Genomic DNA, 25,292 nt, shown 5'->3' with positions numbered 1-25,292 from the left:
TCCTATCCCTTCCACCTTTGTCGACATCCAAGCTGGTTCAGACACAAGCAGAGGTATGTGATTTTAAATGGCGTAAGATTGTGGCAGTTTGACTTTATGTTTAACTGACTTTTTAAAAAAAGTTTATTTTTGAGAGAGAAAGAGGGGGAGGGAGAGAGAGAAAGACAGAGACAGAGAGAATCCCAAGCAGGCTGTGCACTGTCAGTGTGGAGCCTGACGTGGGGCTCAAACTCACAAACCATGAAATCATGACCTGAGCTGAAATCAAGAGTCAGATGCTTAACCGAGTCACCTAGATATTCCTTAACTGGCTTTTTGATACCTGAAAAATCACTAGAAAAGTTATCGAATCTGTCTGGTATTTCATCTAGAGCAGAGAAGAATGATATAGCAAAATTTGATTGAAAGCATTTTGTAAATGATAATGAGCTATATGCCCTATTCCCTTATTCTAAGACATTTCTTTCTTCATATTATATATACATTATACATATATAAAATATGTATATATACACATATATGTGTATACACACACACACACACACATATATATATATTCTTCTGAAATTGGGATGCATCTTAACCCCAGTGTACATTTATGGAGGTGATATCTTTCTTCCTTCTTTCTTCCCCCCACCTTTCTTCTGAATAGCTGCTATTAAATCTATAATGTATCTTATAATCAGAACTGAGAAATTACTGCAGGTTTTTCTGTTTCATCCAGGATTCCTGAACTATGTATGCAATTTTCCTAATGACAAATTTATTCTTAAGCATGTATATTGAAGCATAAAGCTCTTCCTTGATTTCTTTTTTGTTGCCAGGTCAATAATTTTATACCAAACTAAGAAATGAGAAGGTACATTTCCCTATCTTTAGCTTTCTTTTATCTTATCTAAAGACAGATATCATTTTTTAGGCAAAACACGTTGCCTATAGTGTATTTTCCTTTTTCAATATGGCCCCAGATAGGGAAAGGAAAGAACAGGTCATTTCTGTAGGAAAAATTGGAACCAAGCTGAGAGCCTATCTATTAACTCTGCCTTTTTCTCCCTTCCTCCTTCTTTCCCTTCTTTCCTTCCTTCCTTCCTTCCTTCCTTCCTTCCTTCCTTCCTTCCTTCCTTCCTCCCTTCTTTCCTTCCTTCCTTCCTCCCTTCCTCCTTTCCTTCCTTCTTTCCTCCCTTCCTTCCTTCTTTCCTTCCTTCCTTCCTTCCTCCCTTCCTTCCTTCCTTCCTTCTTTCCTTCCTCCCTCCCTTCCTCTCTTCCTTCCTTCCTTCCTTCCTTCCTTCCTTCCTCCCTCCCTCCCTCCCTTCCTCCTTTCCTTCCTTCCTTCCTTCCTTCCTTCCTTCCTTCCTTCCTCCCTTCCTCCCTCTCTTCTTCTTCTTCTTCTTCTTCTTCTTCTTCTTCTTCTTCTTTTCTTTCTTTCTTTCTTTCTTTCTTTCTTTCTTTCTTTCTTTCTTTCTTTCTTTTTTGGTACAGTAAATGGTAGATCCAGATTGAGGTTATTCCAATCTGAAGAGCAAAACAATAACAGTGAGAACCAGCACAAAACATCCTCCTTTTGGCCGTGCTACATGCAAGTTTCTAATTTATGTAACTGAAAAAGGAGATTTAGAGAGTTCTGAAAAAAAAAAATGGAGTTTCTACTGGAAAGACTGACAGACTCTAAACTACAAGGGTGTTGCCAGGCGCCACCATAATAAAAGGTGGCAAGCTTCCAGAAGTCCTCGCAGCTGCATGCCTGAACGTTATTAAATATCTAACTATAGTTTGCAGGCCCTGGCCAGCTTGTAACTCATTTCTGGCTGACACATTCCGGCTCATAATTAGTGTAGTACTTCTACGGCCCTTACTTTTAATTCTTTTCCTGTAAAACAGGTCTGTTCCAAAAGACAAAGGTGCACTTCACTCGGCAGTAGGGGAAATCCATGTGGTTGGGATTCTTCAGGTGGTCATGTGTGGCTGGGATCCACAGGGAAGGGAATTCTGTCTTCTTCAGACTCTCTGCAAAATGGCACGCAGATCCCCGGATTTTATTTCAGCCTTTGTCACCAGCCTCTTCCCTTACAAAATCTTAGTTTTTCCGTTGACCTGATAAGATGTAGAAACTTGACCACCTCGCTCCCTTGATCTTACTCCTCATGGACAAGCGTAGAAGGACACAGTCTGGCAAACGGAATGACCAGGATGTGCGCAGATCAAACATTTCGACAATGGGTCCACAACCGACAAATTTCACTCTTGTCATTTGTCCTGGGTTGGTAGCATGTGTGCTCCGCTCAGGTGCTTCCCAGATTTCTCCACCTGCATAGTTCCAGGCTGGCGGGGCTGCAAGGCGTGGGAAGACGAAGCGATGTTTGGCAGTGTTCTTTTTAACCCTGGAAGCTGGGGGCAGAGCTCTGGTGCTGCTGTTGCTCTCACACACGTGGCCGCTCATCTTCCTTGTCAGTAGCTTCTCCAGATCCACTGGGTTATCCTTCAGCTTCTTCAGCTTCTGGGCCAAGTACATTTCGCCCTCTGATGAAAGGCACCGGAGTCACATAATTTAATTCGACATTTTGGAGAGACCGGTGTGGATTTCGGTTTGCCTTCATGGGTTCCAGCTCAGTATCAGGGGTTCCAGTTGGTCCTTGCCACACCCCCCTTCTCCTCCATCTTTCTTTCCCAGCTGCCCGCGCTGCTGACTATAGGGTCATCGCCACACAGCACAGCCTTACATGGACTGTTTATTCATCACCCAGAATTGTGTAAGATCAAATCCCCATAATAAATCCCTTATTTTATATCACTCTTGGTGTTAGTGATTCTGCTCCTCTGATCATACTCTACTTGGTACAGTTGCATAGCTGTTGACAAGCTAAACCCTATGAGAGTGTTCAAGAATAATTCAGTTTTCTTTGCTGAGGAAGAGAGTTTAGGCATCTTTCTTTTCTTTTTTGAACAGCTGAAGGAACTGTGAGCATAGAGATTCAGTGACTTGGCACAGCAGAAAATACCAGAGATGACATTTGAACTCAGACATTTCTGAGACTGTACCCAGTGAGCTGTGAGCAGGCACTACATGTAAACGGAAATCAAAGAGGTATGTGTGAAAAGGTGTCCCATGTCACTGGTAATCAGGGTGATGCAATAAGATGCTACTTTCCATCCACCTGGGTGGCAAAAGGTTTTAAGGTTTAGTATCAGCAAGAATATTCTCCATGAAAAAGGGAACTCTCATGAATGGCTGGTATTCACTGGTCTAGCAACTTTGGAGGATGATTTGGTATTTCCCCAAACCTAAAGGATTCATGTCCATGACCCAGAAAATTCATTTGTACTGTCTACTCCAGCATACGTTTTCATGTGTGCCCAAGGAGGCATTTTCAAAGACGTTCCGTAGAACAAGTCCATGTTCATTAATGTGAGTGTGACCCAAAAGCATGGTGGTACATCCACAGTATGGAATGAGGTAGATCTGTAGGCACTGAAGAGCTTCACGTATATTGTGGAATAAATAAAAAGGAAATCACAGAATGATATGTTTCATAGAGTACAACTCCTGTGAAAATACACAAACAGAACAGGGCTATCTATTTCCCAGGAGCAAATATGTGTAAGTAAAAATATTTATAAAGTTGGCAAGCTAATACTGGCGATTCAAAGAGATGAGAAGAAAACTGGGATTGTAAGTGGTGAAGTTGAGTTTAATTGATGATGTTTTATTTCTTTTACAAAGAAAATATCTTCATGTATTACCCATGTAATTCATATTTTTTGCTGTAGAAAAATAAAGGCAATGTGTCTGAAAGATGCATTGTAGACCATATGGCATATTAAAAGAGGGATGGTGTATTTGCAAAATGTTAATTTAGTTAATACTTTTCATTTTATGGCAAGGAAATTGGGGCTCAGAGACATGAAATGATTGGCTGAAGGCAGACTCCAATAAAATTTTTTTTAAAATTTTTTAAAATGTTTATTTATTTTTGACAGAGAGAGAGACAGAGCATGAGCAGGGGAGGGGCAGAGAGAGAGGGAGACAGAATCGAAAGCAGGCTCCAGGCTCTGAGCTGCCAGCACAGAGCCCAATGCGGGGCTCGAACTCACAGACCGCGAGATCATGACCTGAGCCAAAGTCGGACGCTCGACCAACTGAGCCACCCAGGTGCCCCTCCAATAAAAATTTGAAATCAGATTGTCCTGGAAAAATTGGTAACAGTTTCTGGAATTTTTTGTTAATAATCTCAGAAACACTTTGATGAAACCAGAGTTTACTTAGGGCCACCATCCTGGGGACCTTCTGAACAAACCAGATTCAGCTCCGACATTCATGATTTGGTCTTTTAACCATGTTGCCCATGGATTCTGTTAAGATCGTGCCAACACCACATTATCAGTGTTGAGTCTTGCAGCCTATGGCTAAAGCTACAAGTTTTTCGAACACCTTTGCCCTCTGTTGCCTCAGTAAATTCATGTTTTCTGCAGCATATCCAAAAACACTTTGATCCCTGTCCTTCTTTAAGATGGTTCACATCTGTGATATTTCCCAGGAAGGCAGAAAACTCAGAGACAGTACCCTACAAAGCCATTCTTTAAATCAACAGAAATATAATGGTGGCATTCTGAGTCCATTTGTTCTGATGTCCCAGGAAAGAAAGAATTGGTTTCTGCTTCTACGAATGTATTTTCATCTGGCCTTCTCAAGGATGGGAAATAACTACAGAACAGTCCAACACATGCAAGTCTCTTTGGCCCAGAGCCTAATTCCAGTCTGCTTGTAGGGATCTGTTTGACTAATAGAATCTGAAAGTCCTAAATTTTACCCATCATTGAAGTCCTATTTATGTTATCCCTGATAATAAAGGTCTTCTCCTAATCCCCGATTCTTACTCATTTCTCCACCTCAGGTGCTCCACTCCTGATGACCGGGGTGGCCACCTTGTATTATAATGATCTACTTTGGGTTTTTCTCTTTTGCTATATTGTGAGCAGGGGGAGAGCTAGGGAGGTCTGGGGCTGGTAGAAGTAGGTTCAGCGATAAGGGACCTCATCTCTACCTTCTCTGTGGGTCTCAGAATCTTCTATCACTGTCTTTCGCACAGTGATAAAAGAGCTATCTTTTTATCGTAGCTACAACAACAACCATAGCAGTGTGGTACCCAAACAAACTTGTTTTAAAGCTGCTACTTTTGGAGAATATTCAGAGAGAACTTGTTGCCTCCCTCCTTCTCCCTAGCTACCTGGTCACCTATTTCCCCATCTTGGGCAGCAGAGTCTTTCTGAGGGCATCATTTCCTCCTCTACCGTCCTGTCCTCAAGGACAGCAAAACCCCTCATGGCTGCTGCCAGAAATAACTCTACTCCTCTCGTTTGAATCTGAGCCCCTCTCCTCAAGCATGGCTCCATGATGCAGAAGTAAAAGCACGAAAGCAATTGTAGCCGCCTCCAGCCTTCACAAAATACTTTCTTCCATTAACTGTTTTCAGGGGTTTCTCTCTCCTCCCCAGAAAAATGAAATACTTATTTTTTTCTGTGCCTTGATAGCCAGGAGTGTGATGTTACAATAGACGCCTTGTCCATTCTCTGAAAATTAGGAGGGGCAGGTCATGGCCTCTGCTTCTTCTCTGTGCTGAATCTCAGAAGAGTTGGAAACTGAGATTGTCCAACAGCCACGCTCCTCCAAGTCTTGTTCATTTTAGTGTGACATTTCTGAGCTTTTGTTCCACAAGTATTCAACACACACACACACACAGATGTTATTCATATTCTTCAATCTACTGAAAAGAAAAATACCCAAGTCTACTGTGTTACCGGAACTGAAGTAAACATTGGCAGCAAGTGTGGAAGGACTGACTGACCCGGTGGTTTAATATTTTTCCACTTCAAGCCCTAAATGTGCATCGTGTGAATCATCTAACAACAAAATGTCATGCTCTCCGTGAGGTTTCTCTGCTAATTACCCAGTGAGTTTTGCCTTCCCAGTTTTATGTTTGGTGTGATTGTGTGCGTGTGTGTGTGTGTGTGTGTGTGTGATTTTCTCCCATTCCTATTGATGTATAATTGACAAATAAAATTGTACGTCCTTGAAGTGTGCCACTTGATGTTTTGATATACATATAGGTTGTGGGTTGTGGGAGATAATGGCCACAATCAAGCTAATTAACGAATCCATTACATCACATAGATTTTCTTTTTCTTTTTTTCTTGTAGTAAGAACACTTAAGATTTACTCTCCTAGTAAATCTCAAGTATACCATACAGTATTGTTAAGTAGAGTCACATTGCTGTACATTAGATCTTCAGAAATGACATTTTGTACCCCTTACCGCCTCCCCCCACACACCTGGCAATCACCATTCTACTCTCTGCTTCTATGAGTTTGATTCTTTTAGATTCCATATATAAGTAAAATCACGTGGTATTTGTTTTTCTTTGTCTCGCTTTTTTTTACTTAGCCAAATGTCCTCCAGATTCATCCATGTTGTTGCAAATGGCAGAATTTTTTTCTCTTGTAGAGCTGAATAGAATTCTATGATTTTTAAATTTCACGGGTTCCATTGCTTAATTCTTCGGTGCATTTATTGGAAAATGGAGCTGTCGATCCCTGACCTATCCACCTTAGTGGTTTGAGGTTTGATTTACAATACTTACAAGAAAGAGAAATCCCACAAATGATGTAAATGGATATAATCTTCTGTAAGGAGATGATGGAGAAAGAAGAAAATTAGTTGATATTTGACCAGAAGTAGCTTATTCTACTACTAATAAAATCAATTAAAGATGTACAAATATCTCTTTTGAGCTAGGTATTTTGGGAATAGAAATCATAAATAAAAGATGGTCCCAGCTCCAGCTGGCCTCCTTTCTTTATGCAGCATGATGACCCCTCTCCTGTAAGGCCTGGCTCAGGCCCAGAGAGGTTTACAAGCCTTACCTTCCACCTTGGCAATTAACAAGGTATTGAACTCAACTTATGGCTGCTTCCTAGAAGAGATCCTAGTGCCATGTGAAGATCATAAAATGTTCTTTTTCTTACCACATCTATATCCTCACTCACATTTTCTTTTTTTATGTTTACTTATTTTTGAGAGAGAGAGAGAGAGAGAAAGAACATGAGTGGGGGAGGGGCAGAAAGAGAGGGGGAGACAGAGGATTTGAAGTGGGCTCTGTGGGCTGGCAGTAGTGAGCCTGATGTGGGGCTTCAACTCATGAGATCATGACCTGAGCCTAAACCAGAAGCTCAACCAACTGAGCCACCCAAACGCCCCCTCACTCACATCTTCTAGTGCAATATTGCTAAGGACTTTTGGAAGAAAAAAATTTAACTGCCCACTATCCCAATAGTTTCCTGTTTTGGAAGGAATTCCGGGATGGGTGGAAGTTGAGTCAGATATTGAATCTCCAGAGGGTCTTTGTGATCAGGGTTGTTGGAGACTAGTCCTGGGTGCAGCTGCAGGGACTAGTGTCCAGCACCATGGACTGGAGGGGTTTTTGGTGGAGCGGTGATGACAGCAAGTGTCCTTTGTCTCTGGTGCCATTGGGCATGCAGTAAGGAGATAGTTCTGGTGGCTGTCCTTTGCCTTCCTAGGTTCTCTCCAACTCTTGTTCTCTGGGCTTCTCCTAGGTTCCTTGAGATACCTAACACCCATTCGATGAATCCCTTGTTTTGCTTGAGTCAGTCAATGCCTATTTCTATTGTTTGCCATCAAGAACCCAGACTGCTACCAACATTTTGCATACGCCTCGCATCTCAAAATCTTTTTAGATAAATATTTTGAATGCTTAAAATGATCAAAGTGATCATGATGGTCTTTCTTATCATTTGGGTAGTATCAACCTGATCAACACTATCCTATGTTTCCCCCTCATCCTCATGTTTTATCTTCTGTATATTTAGGACTAAAGTAAAATTTTTATTTGACTATAAAACAGCTTTTTAAAAAAAAATTAACTCTAAGAGAAGTTAAAATATTTAGGTATTATTGACTCAGAAGATGCATTAATTCCTGCTATCGCAGTTAACTAAGAGATGTGTCTGGGGTATATATTTAACCTATTTTCATGAATGAACTAGCCTGCTTCTAGACAAAGGATTGAGCGAAAGTCCCCAAGCTACTAGCAAACATTTGTCTCCCCTAACTGCTTTATAAATTCCTTATTTTGGCACGCCTGCAATATGCCATCCAAAGATGTTGAAGGGAATGTCTATGGACAAAAAACAGCTCGAAACTCTTGATTTTAGGATTTTATTTAGGTGTTTCTTATAGCAAGAGCTTAAAAACTGTGCTCTGCAGAGTCCTGGGGGCTTCATGGAATCCCTTTGGGGATTTCAGGAGAGGTATGCATGAAGGAAGTGACAAGGGCTAGAATGTCTTCATGCAGAATAACATCTTTTTCTTTAAGTGTCAGGTTTTCACACAAACCACTGGACCTTTTTGAAACACAGTGAAACTTTCGGACCCCTATTCTGCAGAAAAATTCACATACAAGACATAGAGAAAATTTTCGCATGTAATTTTTAGGGTGTTCATAGATTCTGATGATCTTTTTGGATCTTTATTCTATAGGTTCCCAGATTAAGAACCTTTGAGGAAAGCTTTCTTAGTTGAAGTTTTCTTTTACTTAAGAAAGGAAAAAAAAAAATAAAGAAAGCCACCATCTGTCTATGCTCACGTGTTTGGGTTTTCTCCATATCTCCATATGTAGGCAGTTCCAAAGAGCTGTCTTTTCATGGCCCTTTGAAATGGGTTCTCCTTGCACACAACAATGTGTGTAAAGAAGCTTTGTCCTCAGACAAGACCAGGCCATTTACCTGTTTCACATCCAGAAGACTGCTAAGAAAAGTTTCTCTGCAAAATATGTCTTCTTGAATACCCTTGAGCTGGAGAGGACTTTTCATAGGGAAAGGCTGGAAAAAGGAGCTCATGGCTGGAAGACACCTTCAAGAGTCCTTAGACTCAAAGGAGCTAAGAGATCTAGATCAATAGCCAAGGAAAGCCCAGAGAAAATGCTGAGAGAGATACGGGGAAAGAAGGGAAGAATATGGAGAACCACAGAAGGAGGAGGAATGATCTTGATAAGGGTCAGAAAGTGGTTCAAGCACTTTCTCCTTCCTCAGGATCTGTGTGCATCTTGCTCCCACTGCCTGGTCTTGTCATCCTTCTTCTCATCCGCTTCGCTCTGTGAGTCTTAGATAAAAAGCCCCCTCCTTTTCCTCACCGCTCAATATAAGGTGGATTTCCTCAGTTATTCTTTCTCCTAAAACTTAAAAAATTATTCTTATAGCACATATCATAATTTAATATTATATACAGAGAGCCATACATATATAATACAGGCTTTGAGGGTGAATATGCATGTGTATATATAATTGAAATATGAATATATGAAATATATGAATATATGAAATATAATATTTAATAATATATATGTCTACAATATAAAATACATACTATATTAGTGTTTGTCCTTGTTTATTGTCTGTCTCTAGAAGCCACTGTAGGGTCAAGGACTGTGTCTATTTTGTGCTTGACAAAGAGTATGATTGCTAATAAATAGTTGTTGAGTGAGTGAGTGAATGATCACTAGAAATTATGGTTCTCCCTAGATGAGGCAAAGAGCTATGCCACCCATTGGCCTAAGGATGGGTGACTTAGACTTAGGGAATGAAGAATTGGTTGAAAGTAGAGAATATGAATTTTTAGAGGAGGGATCTGCTCAGAAGAAAAAGCTGAACTCAGGAATTGCCTTGTTCTGGATTTCTGTTTCAAAACCCCAAAGTGAATACCACCTGTAAGTCAGACACAGCCTGTTCCTGCTGGTGATCCCCACTTCCACCTCTAGTTTAGAAGGGGCTCTACTTCTGAGAAGGGGTGAGAAGGATGGGAAAGAGAAGAAAATCACTTTCTGCAGTCCACAGTGTTGAGGTAGCACCTCCTAAGACCTCTCTTGCAGGCAGTGGAAGAAGACAACCATGCTTACCTTCCCTTGGCTGTAGACGGTGTAGTCCCTGCACTTACGTGCGGCTCAAGGCATGGGCAGCCCAGGAAAAGGAAACCCTGTTGAGGGTGAGTAAGAACTTTCCAGTGAGTGTGTGGTTTCTATATTCATTGGAGTCTGCTTCTGGGCCTTAAATCTTACTTGGAAGTGCAAGCATCCGAGGAAGGCATTCTGCGCTGTGAGCGGGAACTGGAAATGTTCCCTTTTGCTAGGACTAACGCAATGCAAAAAGGAGCTGAGGGCTAGAAAGGCAAATATTCTTTCGGGAACCATGACCATGAGACCAGTTATATTCAGGAGATTTCACATTTTGTAGTACCTTTCTCGAAGTGTATTAACTTTCTTATAAATAGATAAATAACATAAAAGCCCACAGCCTTACATTTTCTTGGTTGGAGTTCGCATGAGTTGACTTTTCTTTATCAGTTAGAGGGAAAATAATCCTCTCATCTTGCCTGAATTGCCTGAACATTCTAGAGAGTGATCTAACTTTCTGTTTCACTTCCTGCTCTGTAGAGGTGGCATTGACAAACTATATATATATTCTCTGCAGTAAAAACCCCAAGAATACTTGGCTTTTGAAGGACCCTGAATGCAAGGAGGCAGAAACTTGGTTTGGAGTCCAGACCTGCCACTTACAAAGCAGATGATCTCAGAGAAGTGACAGAGCGGCTGGCATCTATGACTGAGAAGATTTAGATGGTCTCCAAGCTCCTGTTACAAGATTGTGTGACATTCTTAATGAACCCAAGAATCTATGTTGAGGTCCTTTCTGTCCTGTAACTTAAAGGAGAGGGAGGCTGACTAGTGAATATAAATGATTTTTGTTCTACAGTTTACCTACTCCAGGGGTCAGCACTGTAGGGTAGGTGTGCATCTCCTTATTTGTTCTAGAATGCTCCTTGGGGAGGGCCAAGACCTATTCAGCAAGGGGCTTCATCCATCCTGATGAAACATCTGCGGAGAGGAGAGGGAGTTTATGTGCGTTTGTTGAGTAAACCAAGTTTATAAGAAACTTTGTCTAAATCCTAGATTCCATCTCAGCTTATATAGCCAGAGAATGTGCTAAAGAGTTGAAACAGACGACTCCACCCACGAGAAAATTTCACAGTGAAATCTCTTGCGTGCTGCAGCGAAGTCACAGACAGCGCTGTTTCACAATGTAATGATGTGGAGGTAGAGGCCAAATTTATATGCAGAACAGATGGGCCCATAGCTAGAAGAAAGGGAAAGACTGCTCCAAAATAAGCTTGTTAACTATTATTATCTCTGAATATAAGCAGGGAGAAAATGCAGTCTGTTTGGGACAAGCTAAAAGTATCCTAGGACCTTTTGAGTTTATAGTCATTTTTTTCTCACATATTTGTTAAAGGGCTATAGACGATGGGATGCCATCCCATCTGATGAGTACACTTAGCATGATTTTCATTAGTAAATTCGGCAATCCCTTAGAAAGAATTCTACCCAAGGGTGTTGTCTCTGAAATATCAAAAAACCTAAGGACCCCTGAGGAAACATGGACCCACGTTGGCTTTTCATATCTGTTGGATGGGTCAGTGATGACTCATTTAGAAGTCAAAAATTTCCCTTCACTCCTCCCAAATATTTTCTGCCCTATATGCTCACAGATTCTTGAAATTTCTTCTTCAGTGACTTCCTTTCATTTTACCATTTAAAAATGAGATATGAGAGACAAGTACTTCTACAGATGTAGCACTTTGACTAAAGTTCTTACTAAATAGTAAATGACTGATACAAAATTCATTTTCAAAGGTGAATTCCAATGGGATAGCTGGGAAAGATCACGTAATGAGGGCACAGGCTACCCAGGAAAGTGGAGAAGGTATAACACACAGTAAGCTTGGACTGGCCTGGAGCAAGACAAATGTTACTTATTTTGCTCTTTTTGTAGATGCATAGTTTTAGTGAATATAGGAGAGTTAGATAATTATTAGACTTTTGCCAAAGCTGGGTCTTTAGCACTGACTTTAAAGGAAATATCTGATCTGTAAGGTGTGATAATATCCCAGTGTGATATGTGGAATACTAAGAAAAAAAGTAGTGGTCCCATATATACTTCTTAGCCCATCAGTTAATATGAGGAATTCTTCGACCACATGCATAGAGGGAGGGATAGGAAGAAAGGATTGATAAGAGGAGGGTAGAAAAAAAAGCTGTAACTAGGTGTCTGAGAGGGGAATGGAAACTAATAAGAACCCCCCACCCCACCCCAAGTGCAACCATAGTAATAAAATATAGCATGTTGTGTGGTTTCTATACTCCAGGCACTCTTTTGAGTATTTTACATATATTAACTCATCTAGAGAACACATTTGTCAATATCATCACATAAATATCTGTTCTTAAGTTATTCATTCAATAGACCTTCGCTGAGAGTTGATTATGTACCCAACACTTTACCAAAGTTTGGAGTTACAGAGGTTAACAGAAAAAGGCAAGGCTGGTGCTGCTATGGAATTCACAACTTAGTGGGGGAAATAAGCAGAGAATAAATAAGTAAATCGACAAATACCATTATTCTAGATGATGATGAGCTCTATGTGCTATCAGCACAGTATAATAGAGAGTAACCGGTGTCCAGGGGATGATGGAGTGGTCGGGAGGCACCTCTCTGGGGAGGAGACGAGTGACCTTCCACCTGAACGATGAGCAGTCAGTCACATGAAGTGGGCAAGGGAGGCTGGGCACGAGGCACAACACTTGCAAAGGCCCTGGGGTGGGATACGTGTGGTTTGTTCGAGGGACTGAAGAAGGATCAGTGTATGTGGAGCACAGTGAGCCAGACGAGTGGTAGAAGGTGAGTGAGGTCAGCTGGGAGGAGGAAATGCTCTGTGTGGCCTGTCATTTGGATTTTAGACAAAGTGAGAGGAAGCACTTAGCATCTGGCAGGTTCTGAAGATGAAAGGCATATGAGATTAAGCGCCTGTCTCATGGGTTCACCAATTAGCATCATCTTTCTAGAGCCCGCTTGTTTGGCCCTTCGCCTGACTTAACGTTTGTCGTGGTTCTAAGAAAACAGCACACCTAAGTGTGAGAATGGTCAAGAGAGTCTCTGTGGTGGAAGCTAAGCATGTGCTGGTCATGCAGAGAAGGGGAGTGGACAAAGGAAATCCACGAGCTAGAGTCTGGCTGCCGTCAGCTCGTTCTCAGTACCTCTAATAGGCAGCACTCACTTTTCTTACCGATTTTTACCTTTGCTTGAACATACTTTGTTTATCTTGAACTCTCATGTTCCCTAAGGGTGTGTGTATGTACTTACTTAAGAGTGTGTGTGTGTGTGTGTGTGTGTGTGTGTGTGTGTTGGGGCACTCTACATTCTTTGGAGCCAAAAGACATTTGGTGGAAAGCTTATTAACTTTCTTGGCTCCACCAGTTGAAGTATGGCCTTGTAGTACCATATAAGCTTTTTAGGGATGAAAATTTTCATTTCATCTCAGATATTTGCTATCTTGGTCCCATAGACAGATGTCTAGAACCTTTGAGGTAGTGGTACATGCTCAGTTCAGTTCACCAAACATTTGCCGACGGCCTACTCTATGCCAAGTGCTGGGTGAGGCCCTGTCTCAACAAAGATGGGCAATTTGCATGCCTCGCCTTCATGGAGCATGTCTGAAACCAGAATAAAGTTTCACATGCCAGCTAATTCTGCCTTTTCGCTTCCCCTGTGCTATACTTCAGGTCCTAGAAGTCCACCTGCACACGAGCTCACCCCCGTGCAAGCCGGGCTCCAACCTAATCCACAGAGCTCTACGTTGCTCTCAGTGAGCCACATTACCAGGACAGCATGCAAGAATCAGAGGGGCCAGAGTCAAGAGCTGCGTTCCATTGTAATTCTCCAGCGGTCATGGATAGCTGGAGCCTTTGAAATGGACACAGATGATTTACGGGCAGAAAGCATTGAGAGGATAAAGTCTCAGGAATGAAAATCCAAGAGGAGAAATAAATGGGGAATGCATCCCAGGGAGAGGAATAATATTTACTAGAGTATGTTTGTTTCAAGGCGGATTCCTAAGTTTTACTGCTTAGAGTGGTAATCTTTGTGAGAAATTTCAGGCCAGAAGAAAGGATTTGAGAAGCCAGTCTGACCTGTGAAATGCTACATCCTTGGCATCTGTCTGCCGGGGGAGGGGGCTGGCTGGCCTTTACGGGGCACGATATTCTTCCATTTGCCTAAGAAGCGGTCTCTTTCCTCCCTCAATTCCCCTAGAAGCTTTCCCTTTAACAAGTGTTTTCCTAAGCACCAATTCGGTACCCAGAACTAGGCCAAGCAAAGGGGATACGGTGACGAGCAAGATATACCCAGGCCAGCTTGGGGAGACAAATGAGGTAAATGGTCACCAAGTGGTTAAGTGATTTTGCCTGCGATAAATACCACAGATGTCATGAAGGAGAAACACGCGGCAATAAATGTTTTCGCCACCTTGGTATGACGATGAAAGTTTTTCTGATTGTGTCTCGGGTTCCAGGCCTGGGTGTGTCTTTGACTGTGAGCAGGATTTGGTCAGGTTGAGCTTGGACAAGGAGGACTCTATCCCCTAATGCACTCCTCCAGACCTGCTTTTTCTCCATGTCCTCTTTTTCACTTATTCCCACCCTTCGCCTCTTCTGCACAGTCTGGGAACTCCTTTAGGTCAGGGATCATGGTTTTAGCTCCGAGTCGCAATGCTCTGTGCAGTGACTGGTACATGACAGGTGCCAAATTCATGTACGCTGAGTTGAACTATAGACCTTTCTACAGCGTCTCTGCTTCCAAGTATAGGCTTCAGCTGGGCAGAGGGGCTGTGGGTCCTACCTGGGTGTCATTCTTCAGTGCACCGAGGATTCCTGACCGCAGCGTCTGGCTAAGGGGCTGAGACAGGAGCAGGACAGTGAAGATGGCTGCGAAAGCAGGGGATTTCTGCTCCAAGTGCTCCCCGTCCTCCATCGAGTGATGCAGGTTTCGCACAGATCCTTTCTACTCTGCTCTCAAGGGATGCGGAAGATTCGGATGTCAGCTTTCCTCCTGAAGGGTTTCAGAATCAGACTGATTGCTCTGTCTCGGCCAGTACCTTCCAGATTCTCTCAGAGGGACCTCCTGATGGTGTTCAGATGGAAGGTGTCAGTGTTTCACAGCAAACGCAATGTAATACAACCTTGACTCTACATGCCCCCCCGCCCCCAACAAAAACGGCACTGTTTTCCCTTGCATTCTTTAGGTTGCTACCATCCACCCCGCAGCATTGCTGCTACCCTAGAATCCAACTTGCTTTCCACCACTAATTGCCTTGCCTCCGTGCTCGCATGTGCTATCTTGTCTCCTCCTAAATATATTATGTATTTCTCCCTCCTCTCAGTCTCAGTTACAGATTCCTTAAAACAAACGACTGGTCACCCTGCCTCAAGTTCATGCTGTTTCCAGAGATAACTTCTCGAGACACAGATTTATAGTGACTGCCTCGGAGAGCATGCTTGTCACCCACGGTGTACGTGCAGAACCCTTAGGAGGGCATAAAAAGCCTTTGAAATCTGATCTCAGGGCACCTGACCGTGTTTTCACTCCGTTCTCTACTTTCAGATATACTGTGCTCCCATGGAACCAAGCCATGTGCAGTTCTGAACCCCATTACGTTCTTTGGGCCTCGAGGCATGATGTGTCATCGTCTAGAATACGCCTCCAGACTCTTGCCATGCCCTTTCTCCATGTCAGCCTTGTCAACATCTACTCAGTGTTCACGATCCAGCTCAAGCATCCCGGGTTCTGAGAACTTCTCCTCTCTCCCTTTCCCATCCATGCACCCGACCCAGTTATTCACACCCTTTTCTGGGACAGCAGTTTCCACCTGACTCTACTCTGGGATCTATCATAGGGTGCTGGAATTTTCACTGTCTACCCTTTTGTTTTTCACCCGTGTCTTGTTCAGGTTTATGTTCCCTGCACCTTACACTCAACTTCCTGTTAACTCCGTGGCTTTGGAGACATTATATAACCTCCCCCGTTCCCCCCCCCCCCCACCCGCTGCCAGCTTCAGGGGCCCACTTCACAGATTGTTATGAGGGGTTAACACGATACCTACAGCACAGTGTAACTATCTAATAAACGGCGCTGTCTGTTGATGTTATCTATTAGCCTAATATCGATGCAGATAAGAATTGTCTTCTGGAGGGGCGCCTGGGTGGCTCAGTCGGTTGAGCGGCCGACTTCGGCTCAGGTCATGATCTCACGGTCCGTGAGTTCGAGCCCCACATCGGGCTCTGTGCTGACAGCTCAGAGCCTGAAGCCTGTTTCGGATTCTGTGTCTCTCTCTCTCTGACCCTCCCCCATTCATGCTCTGTCTCCCTCTGTCTCAAAAATAAATAAACGTTAAAAAAAAAAATTAAAAAAAAAAAAAGAATTGTCTTCTGGAGATGTCAGGGACTGTGTATGTATGTCACCAGAAGGAAGGGTTTCTTCTGTGCTTTGGGCTTGACGTAATGGATTTCGAGGAGAGGGTACAGGTCCACTGTTACTTTCAGCTGCTGAAGGGAGATTTCCACTTAGGGCCCATGGTCATCCTGAGGAAAGAGAGGTGTGAGCTTTGCCTGGGACTAGTCTGGAGCTGTTGGTATGGAGGGTGTGGGGTGCGTGCAGAATGAACAGGTTGCTGTGTTACTTGTGCTGTCATAGGATTTTCAAGGCGAGATGGTTACAAACTGGACAGAATCATAAAAAATCTTACCTAGATATATTTTATGGTTTGAGCTAACTATTAAATGGCTACTTTGAATCTAGCACAAAAGAAGCTCAAGGCATTGTTTTGGCCTTAGGTTATTCGCCGCCTCCCTCTTCCTGCCCCACCATGAGGAAAGGAAGCTACTTTCATTTTGGCATTAATGTATAGTCCCAGACCTGCGTGATCCAGTGTGGTGTGACAGAGACTCAATGCTCTCAGAGCGCAGTGAAACGTGAGGTCAGCATGCACAGAGACCTGGGAAAAACAAACTGATTTAAGGCACTACACTGGGAAACTCTGTTCCATTTCCTTCTGAATGGAGTCCACAGTGGTGCTGGAAAACCATCTGGAGAAACCCAGCCCCAGGAGAAATAGCATGGTGTAATGCATTTGATTAAAAAAAGAAAGGGAAAAACCATGGTGTGTGTTATCCTCATGCTAAGACTGGGGGGGAGCCAACAGCCTGCGAGTGGTGGTCTACGGAGATTTCGCCTGGATTACTTTAAAAGCACTTTTGCAGAGCCAGGCAAATGAAAGTCATGTGTTTATTCATTAAGGAGACCTTCTCTTGGGGATATTTTATTTGCAGTTCTATAAAGAGGCAAAACCTCCACATTTTTAATCTTCCGTGCAAGAACTTCTGGAAAAGCAGTCACAGGAAGAATGAGTTTGGATGTCTCAGAAATCCTGATAAAGTTTGGGAATTTGTCCAGGCTCTTTGAACTTTTTGGCTGTGTCATATCGGATTCTGTCTGTGGTAGCAAGTTCACTTGCAGCGTGTACATTTCTCAGGCTATTTTGGTGTTTTTATCAAGGGCTGGGCCCAGCCCCAGAGGAGCAAAGGTAGCACTGAGAGAGTCTTGAGCATGGGGATGTCTGGATACCCCCAAATTTCCTCGGCCTTCAGTGGGAGTTTGAGAGACACGCGGGGGTCATTTATTCCATCCGGGGGGAAGTGTTCTACTGATCACAAGTGGTCAGTCTCCAAGCCTCTTAGTCAAGTGGTACCAGTCCAGTACAAAGGGTCTTGCCATAACATTCAAGGCCTAATGGGATGAGACCTTCTCTTTTATTGTTTGGAAATTTTGGAAGGTTGAAACTCCCAGTCAAGAACTCAACAGTGCTTTGTGTCTTTGGTCTGGACTATGGGCAAACGGATTCAAACACAGACAGTCAACTTCAGCTCTTTGTGATTCTTTGTACAAGCATGGTGATCAGACAGGGCACTTGGTAAATGTTTTCAAATGTGTCGAATCCAGAGAAGGATGGAAAGGGGCTTTTATGTCCCTGTCCCACTTAATTTTGTATGCCGTTGGACACACAAGGGCAAATGGAATTGCTTTTGAGGGAATATGATTTAGGAGAAAAACATGTGCATCAGTGATCTAATTTCGCATACATTTAGCAGATTAAAACAGCAAAGAATTATTGCGTGGTTTCTGTGGATCAGAATTTAGGGTGGCCACGTTGGGTGGTTCTGGCTCATGGTGTCTCACGAGGCTGCAGTCACAATGTCAGCTGGGGTTGTGGTCATTTGAGGGCTTGGCTGGGGCTGGAAGATCTGCTTCCAAGGTGGCTCTGTCACAGGGCTGTCGCAGGAATTCTCTGCTCCTTGTCACATGGGCCTCTCCATGGCGCTGCTTGAGTGTCCTCATGATATGGCAGCCAGCTTCCCCCAGAGTGAACTGAGGAGAGATGGAGAGCAAGCGGGAAGCCACAGTGGCTTGACCTAATTTTGGGAGTCACACACCCGCCTTCTGCCATATTCTCTTTATTAGAAACGAGCCGCTAAGCACAATGTACTTTTAAGGGGACAAAAATTAGCATCCGCCTTTGCTGAGAGAAGTATCGAAGCATTTGTAGAGATATTTTAAAACTAACACACTACGAGCCTCAGAGCTCATTGATATTGACGTGAATCTCAAGTCCTCCACTTAATAACTGCATTGCTGGGGGCAAGTTGATGAATCTCTGGGACTTAACTTCTCATTTATGAAGTGATATCCAATAAACCTGCTTTGAAGTGTTATTGACACGATTAGAAATTATGCTTATAAAATACTTCAAATAAAAACCAGGTCATATTTACAATGAAAATTGTAGCTATGATTAATGTCATAAATTCTAACATTGTTAGAGCACACCCACTGAGAAAAAAATAGGGGAATCCCACTTTTAAAATTATTTTTGAAAAATGTTTATGTATTCACTTTGAGAGAGAGAGAGAGAGAGAGAGAGAAAGAGAGAGAGCACACGCATGAGCAAGTGGGGAGGGGCAGAAAGAGAGGGAGAGAGGGAATCCCAAGCAGGCTCTGTGCTGTCAGCAGAGAGTCCAAAGTGGGGCTTGATCTCATGAAATTTGAGCTGAAATCAAGAGTCAGACACTTAACCAACTGAGCCACCCAGGGGACTCACATTTTAACATCTACTCATCTAGACAAAAGGGTTCGTCCTCCTGCATTAGAGGCACCATCTTGTCCCACGATTCATTGCGCTGATTGGTTGTTCTGTGTCAGTAAGTCTCTTCAGGGCATTGTACCTGGAGATGACATCTGTCACACCCTCTTTCGAAGAGCTGATCATAAAACACACACGGACACACACCCCACTCTTTCAGTTAGTGTGCCATTTAATACATTCCCATCATCTGAAAACAATTATCCTGTGGACAGTGATGGGACCGGATATGAAAAAGAGATGGAAAATGTCAGAATGAGGCATTTGATGGCAGATGGTTTTTACTGTTTCACAACGATGCTTCCCCCGGAAGCCAGGGTATGACAATGAGGCCAAACAGTTGCCCAGTATGAGGTTGTTGCTCAATGGAGTGATTAGACCTCATCCCCCAGCCTTGGAACAGTAGCAGGGTGGCCCAATTGGCACTTTTATTTTTATTATTTATTTATTTATTTATTTATTTAGAACGAGGCCCCATGCTTCCCAAGAACCATTAAATTCAATTGGATTTCAGCAACTGGTGAGGTTACCTCAGCAAAGGCCTGTTTACATGCGGTAAGTTCAAGGTTTCTGGAATTGAAGGTGAAACTGGCAAAGCCACCATTAATCCAGGAAGTGAGGGAAAAGCAGTATATCAGTGGTGCAAATGTGGGAACAATAAAGAACAAAGACCATGATCTTCCTGCCCTGGGAAGACACTGTTCCCCTCCTTTCTACCTCCTACTAGTCAAAGGCAGGGAGGCGGTGGGGGGGGGGGGGGGGGAGGTTCCAGTTTTCCCTGGAATGAATTGTCACAACTTTCCCCTCCAGGCTTGAAACGGGTTCCCCTCTGAGCAGCTCAGCACATTGTCAAACCAGTCTTGACTTGAAAGACATATGGCATCAGCATGGAAGATGTCATGTAAGTTACCCCCACCTCCACCCCCAAGATTTTCGAAAGATGTTACATCCTGCATCTGGGGCCTGCAGAGCTGAGGTGGTGGAGAGCAGGCAGCTCTGCAGGGGAAGCTGCCAGGGGACCGGAGACCCCATCTGGAGAAGGTCCTGAGCTGGTTTCTGTGGAGCAAATGAAGGAGAAAAACAACTGACCAGGCGGGGGGTGGGAAGACAAAGCAGGCAACGGGAAACGTTGGTTTTATGGAGCTTGCAAACCTGAACTCAAATATTAAAAATGCTTTCATCAGTCTCCTTAATCCAGGGAAATTCTTTTTGGCTTAGATGGGAGGAAAAATCAGTCCCTTAAGGGGAAAGCGAGAGGAGAAGGAGGTAAGGATATGAGTCAGATTCACGGAATTGCAGGCAAATGACTTCGTTTTAGGAGGTGGAGGGGGACTGTTCGCAGCTGATCCAATGTTGCAGGCCACGGATCATGCCCGCCTGCCTTTTACAGATTTTTCTACTTCAGAAAAGAGTTTGACTCCATTAAGTGGGGGGAAAGGTGAGGGGGGAAAAAAAGCTATTCTCTCTTGTTTTCTTTTTTCTCTGGGGAGTAAGCAACGCTTGGGCTCCAAAGCTGTGTTTTCCTTTGGGTTTCGCCTTTTAATAGGGGTTGAAGAAAGTGGTTATAGACATTCGAGGGGAAATAAAGCCTGCGGTTTATTAACAAGGCTGGTTTTAATCAGCAGTGATTTGACTAGGGTAACATTAGAGCTACAACACTGATAACCGATACTATGATTTTCTATGCTTTTAACCCCAAACTGAAGTCTTGTGGATTCACTGACAGACACGCATTTGTTTCCCTGGCCAGGCTGTGGGGAGTGAGTGTTTTGTGAGGACAGCATCTGCTGAGGGCAGGAGTAGTGGGGCGGGGGAGTCTTCTCAGCTGGAATGCCAGCTTCAAACCTTGGGGACTCGAGGGCTGCTCAGTGAGGCCAGCGGAGGCGAGAGGGAAGAGTGGAAGGCAGGTTCTAGCTTGGAAGCCAGATGGATCTGGCCACTCCGGGTCAGGGCGCAGATGGTCAAGTATTCACGAATACTTCTTCAACAGACCTGAGGTGACATCTCAGGTCGTGACACCTTACAATTTCCAGATGTTGTTTTTCCTCCTCCTTTTAGGAAAGTTGAGAAAGTCTAGCCACTTCTCAGGCAGAAGGCTGCTCTTTGGGGTAACTCAATCCTATCCTACGTGGAACAAAATGTTCTGGATCTCTCCCTCCGGTTAGCATGGCCTCCACCCAAATCACTGCCAAGATCCCAGTGAATTTCCAGTTTGACCTTAAAAATCAAGGTCAAACTCCTGGACTCGTCAGCAACTCCGTTTTGCCGTATTTATAGCCAGCGGTAGCAATAAGGTTTCTAGGTAGGTTCCCTGCAAGAGGAAGGCACTTTGTTTTTCAGTGTATTTTTTTTTAAATTGTTTTAAATGTTTATTTTTGACAGAGAGAGAAAGAGATAGAGCATGAGTGGGGGAGGGGGAGAGAGAGAGGGAGACACAGAATCCGAAGCAGGCTCCAGGCTGTGAGCTGTCAGCACAGAGCCCAACGCGGGGCTCAAACTCACAGTGAGATCATTACCTAAGCTGAAGTCGGATGCTCAACCGACTGAGCCACCCAGGCGCCCCTTTCAGTGTATTTTTTTTTTTTTATCTATCTATCTATCTATTTATCTATCATCTATCATCATCTGTCATCTATTTTTAGCAAGCTCTTTTATCAGTCTTCTTAATCCACAGGGGTGGATTTGAACTCAGGACCCTGAGATCAAGAGTTACATACTCTACCAACTGAGCCAGCCAGGTGCTCCCACTGTATTTTATAAAAAGAGAAACAGAGGCCCAACATTTACCTTTCTCCTACTGATTGCTTAAAAGACAAATGAGATGATGCACCAAGTTCCTGGAGAAAGTGAGAGGTGAGGGTGGTGAGGGGAGTAGACCCATCCCCCAGCCAGTCGTCCTCACATTTCTGTAATGTTTCGTGTTTCTTGTTTACACGGATACAAATTACTCTCTCAGCCTAGAGAGTGCTTTGGGCGTGTAGAGTTTCTTTCTTGTTCTCATGCCAGAGAGGCAGTAGTCAACCCCAGTCTCTCCCTCGATGTTCCTTGTGAAAGGGGGCACATATCCAGGAGATGGCTGCCCAAGGTGATGGTGGAACCATGGCATGGAACCAGGCATGTGGCCAGGAAGGAATCAGAGTGAGTCTGCGTCAGTGTTGGCTCATATCCACCTACCCAGCACCTTCCTCTTGCCTCTCCCTCTGACCACACTGCCCTTGTGTCCCTCTTTAGTGGGCATCCCTGGGGGAGGCTGCCCAGTTCACAGTACCAGCTCCTGGGGACCTGCCCCTGACTCAGACGGGTGGGGCTGTGGAAGCCATTTCTTACCACCCTGGGCTGAGAAGCAGACAGCTCAGCTCTGGAGCAATAGATTCTCTCTCTCGGGAATATGAAATCATACTGAGAATCACAGAGACTCGGGTTTGTTAGAGCCGAGTCTCATGAATGACAGCCTTTTGGAACAGTGGTTGCCAAATATTGTTTTCATTATGGGTGGGTTAAAAAATGGGACATGTATTCCCACTCTATTTATATATTTGTAGATTATATACATGTATACTCTTACTGGCTAATATCTCAAGGCACACTATATTCTTAGGGTTTTTTTTTTAAATGAAAAGTAAAGATGGCCTTGGTAGTAACAAGCACACGCAATGCCCGAATCTTGGTTTCGAATACCATTCTCCAATGAAAGGAAGCAGGACTCCTTGGGTTAATGGTTGATTCTTGGACCGGGGTATTGAAATGCAGAAGATTAGCCAAGAGCATCTTGAAGTGCCAGAAAGTAGGGAAACACTCAAACAAAACAAAACAACCTAATAATGGGGGTATGCCACAGGGACACAGGAGCCAACTGAAAGAGCTCCCAATGGCCAAAACTGGAAAAAATAGAGCATCAAAATAATATGGCATTATATCCAGAACATAAAATAAATATCCATGAGTCCAGATTGATATAAAAAAATGATTAAGTAAGTAAGTGAAGAGGAAGAGGCAAATTTCATGTGCTGAAGCATTCCAATTAATTTATGTAGATAATCCAGGAGGTGGAGCATAATTCCTTGCTTCTTAAGTGCGGGCCACGCGTGGTGACTTCCTTCGAAGGGGACAGTATGGAAAAAGGAGGCAGGGGGAAGCAGCTTTCCAATGGAGAAACTTGAAATCTCTGCCTCCACCAGGTGATCAGGTCAACATCAACAGTCATTAAGTCAGGTTGATGCTATTTGATATGATGTGATGAAAACGGTGCTTTATTTCTATTGGTCTTTCCTCTAAAAATGCATAACCCCAGACTAGTCATGAGAGAAACATCAGACAAATCCCAATTGAGAAACACTGGACAAAGCACCTGCCCAGTACTCCTCCAACTGGCAAAGTCATCAAAACGAAGACGAGTCTGAGAAACTATCACAGCCAAGGGGAACTGAGGAAGAACAAGGATATATATATATATATATATATATATATATATATATATATATATAACTAAATATAATGTACTATACTGGATGCCATGATCAAATAGAAAAAGGGCACTAGATGAAAACTAAGGAAATCTGAATTAAGTTTGGACTGTAGTTAATGATAATCTACTAATATTGATTCATTAATTACAATAAATGTACCATGCTGGTAAAAGCTGTTAATCATAGGGAAATTGAGGGTGGATCATATGGGACCTCCCCATCCTGTCTTTATGATTCTTATGTAAATCTAAAGCTGTTCCAAAAAGAGAAGCTTATTGTTATGGGATGAATTGGTTAAAACATCATCCTTCAGGGGCCCCTGGGTGGCTCCATTGGTTAAGCATTCGACTTTGGCTCAGGTCATGATCTCCCGATTCATGAGTTCAAGCCCCCCATCGGGCTCTGTGAAGACAACTCGGAGCCTGGAGCCTGTTTCAGATTCTGTGTCTCCCTCTTTCTGCCCCTCCCCTGCTCATGCCCTGCCTCTCTCTGTCTCAAAAATAAATGAACGTTAAAAATATTTTAAAAAATCCCATCATCCTTCAGCAGCTTCCCTGGCCTCTACCTAGTAGATGCCTATAGCATCCTTCCAGTTGTGACGATACAAATGTCACAAGTGTTAGCAAATCCCCCCCCCCCCCCGCCGGGGGGGGGGTGCAGATCGTCCCCAGTTGAGAACCATTTGCCTTAAAGAAAGGCTTGATCGAGTGGGAGGGCCGGTATGAGATAGAAAGTTAAAGAACTTTCTCACAAATAAAAAACGGCCCCTCTAATTTTGCCAGCTACGTATTTGTGTGCGTGCGTGTGCTTACTCATCATTGTTGGCTGAATTAGAGGAAAGTAGACAAGCTGATTCTTCATGCTATAAGGAGTTGGTGCAGAGGATGAGGCGACAAGGTCATAGGAAGGTCGGAAAGAACAAAGAGCGGAAGACCTCAGAAGTGTGAACAAGCAGCAGCGGCACAGGTAATCGAGGGTCTGACGTGGGCGATGTAGCTCCACGTGCTGGGGGGAGGAGCTCCTGCATCCTCCCTACTAAACTCAATTACACAGGTATGTATTGACCGCTTGCTCTGAACTAAGGCTCGTGCTAAATGCCAGGCTTCTAGGTCACCCTCCTTCACGGGCCGGTCGCTTCTCCCAAGCTCGTTCCTTCCCTTTAGGTGCTCACGATGCTGCCCAGAGGCCCCGGCCACCCTCCAGGCTCAGCAGTTGGGCTCTGCCTCCTCAGGGACAAACCACTTGCTCAGGTCTCTCCCTGTCAATAAAATTGTCTAAGACCCCTCATCTCTGGCCTTTGCTGTGCACACACACACTATTATTTGACACAGTATATGCATATAATTATATATTATGCATATATTATATAATAATTATACACATGTTATATGCATGAAATATATGTATATGTAATATGTTATGCATGTGTATATGTTACATTATATAGTATTAATATATAATATATTAATATATATTGTATATATACACACAATACATACATATATTGCAGGTATTAATAATGTATATAATATATGTAATTATGTACACTATTAATTATAGACACACACTATTATGCACTATTAATTATATGCACACACAAGTATTATACACAGTACATAAATATAATTACATAAATATATTATTATACATATAATACATATATACGTATAATATATGT

At 43.3% G+C, this 25,292-nt stretch overlaps 1 long non-coding RNA gene across 2 annotated transcripts; it reads left to right on the top strand.

Annotated features, from left to right (window-relative positions):
* The first annotated feature begins 14,618 nt into the window (after positions 1–14,618).
* Positions 14,619–24,561, top strand: LOC131491976 (uncharacterized). Of its 2 annotated transcripts, none has more exons than XR_009251754.1 (4): positions 14,619–15,124; positions 19,614–19,703; positions 19,959–20,049; positions 24,484–24,561. It is a non-coding gene; the product is annotated as an uncharacterized LOC131491976 (long non-coding RNA). The 2 variants fall into 2 exon arrangements; XR_009251755.1 differs by having other exon boundaries at positions 24,397–24,555.
* Positions 24,562–25,292: the final 731 nt, after the last annotated feature.

The sequence above is a fragment of the Neofelis nebulosa genome, chromosome 12 (assembly GCF_028018385.1).
Source record: "Neofelis nebulosa isolate mNeoNeb1 chromosome 12, mNeoNeb1.pri, whole genome shotgun sequence".
Lineage (NCBI taxonomy): Eukaryota > Metazoa > Chordata > Mammalia > Carnivora > Felidae > Neofelis > Neofelis nebulosa.
The sequence above is the reverse complement of the archived record's forward strand: the minus strand, read 5'-3'. Positions and strand labels throughout refer to the sequence as shown.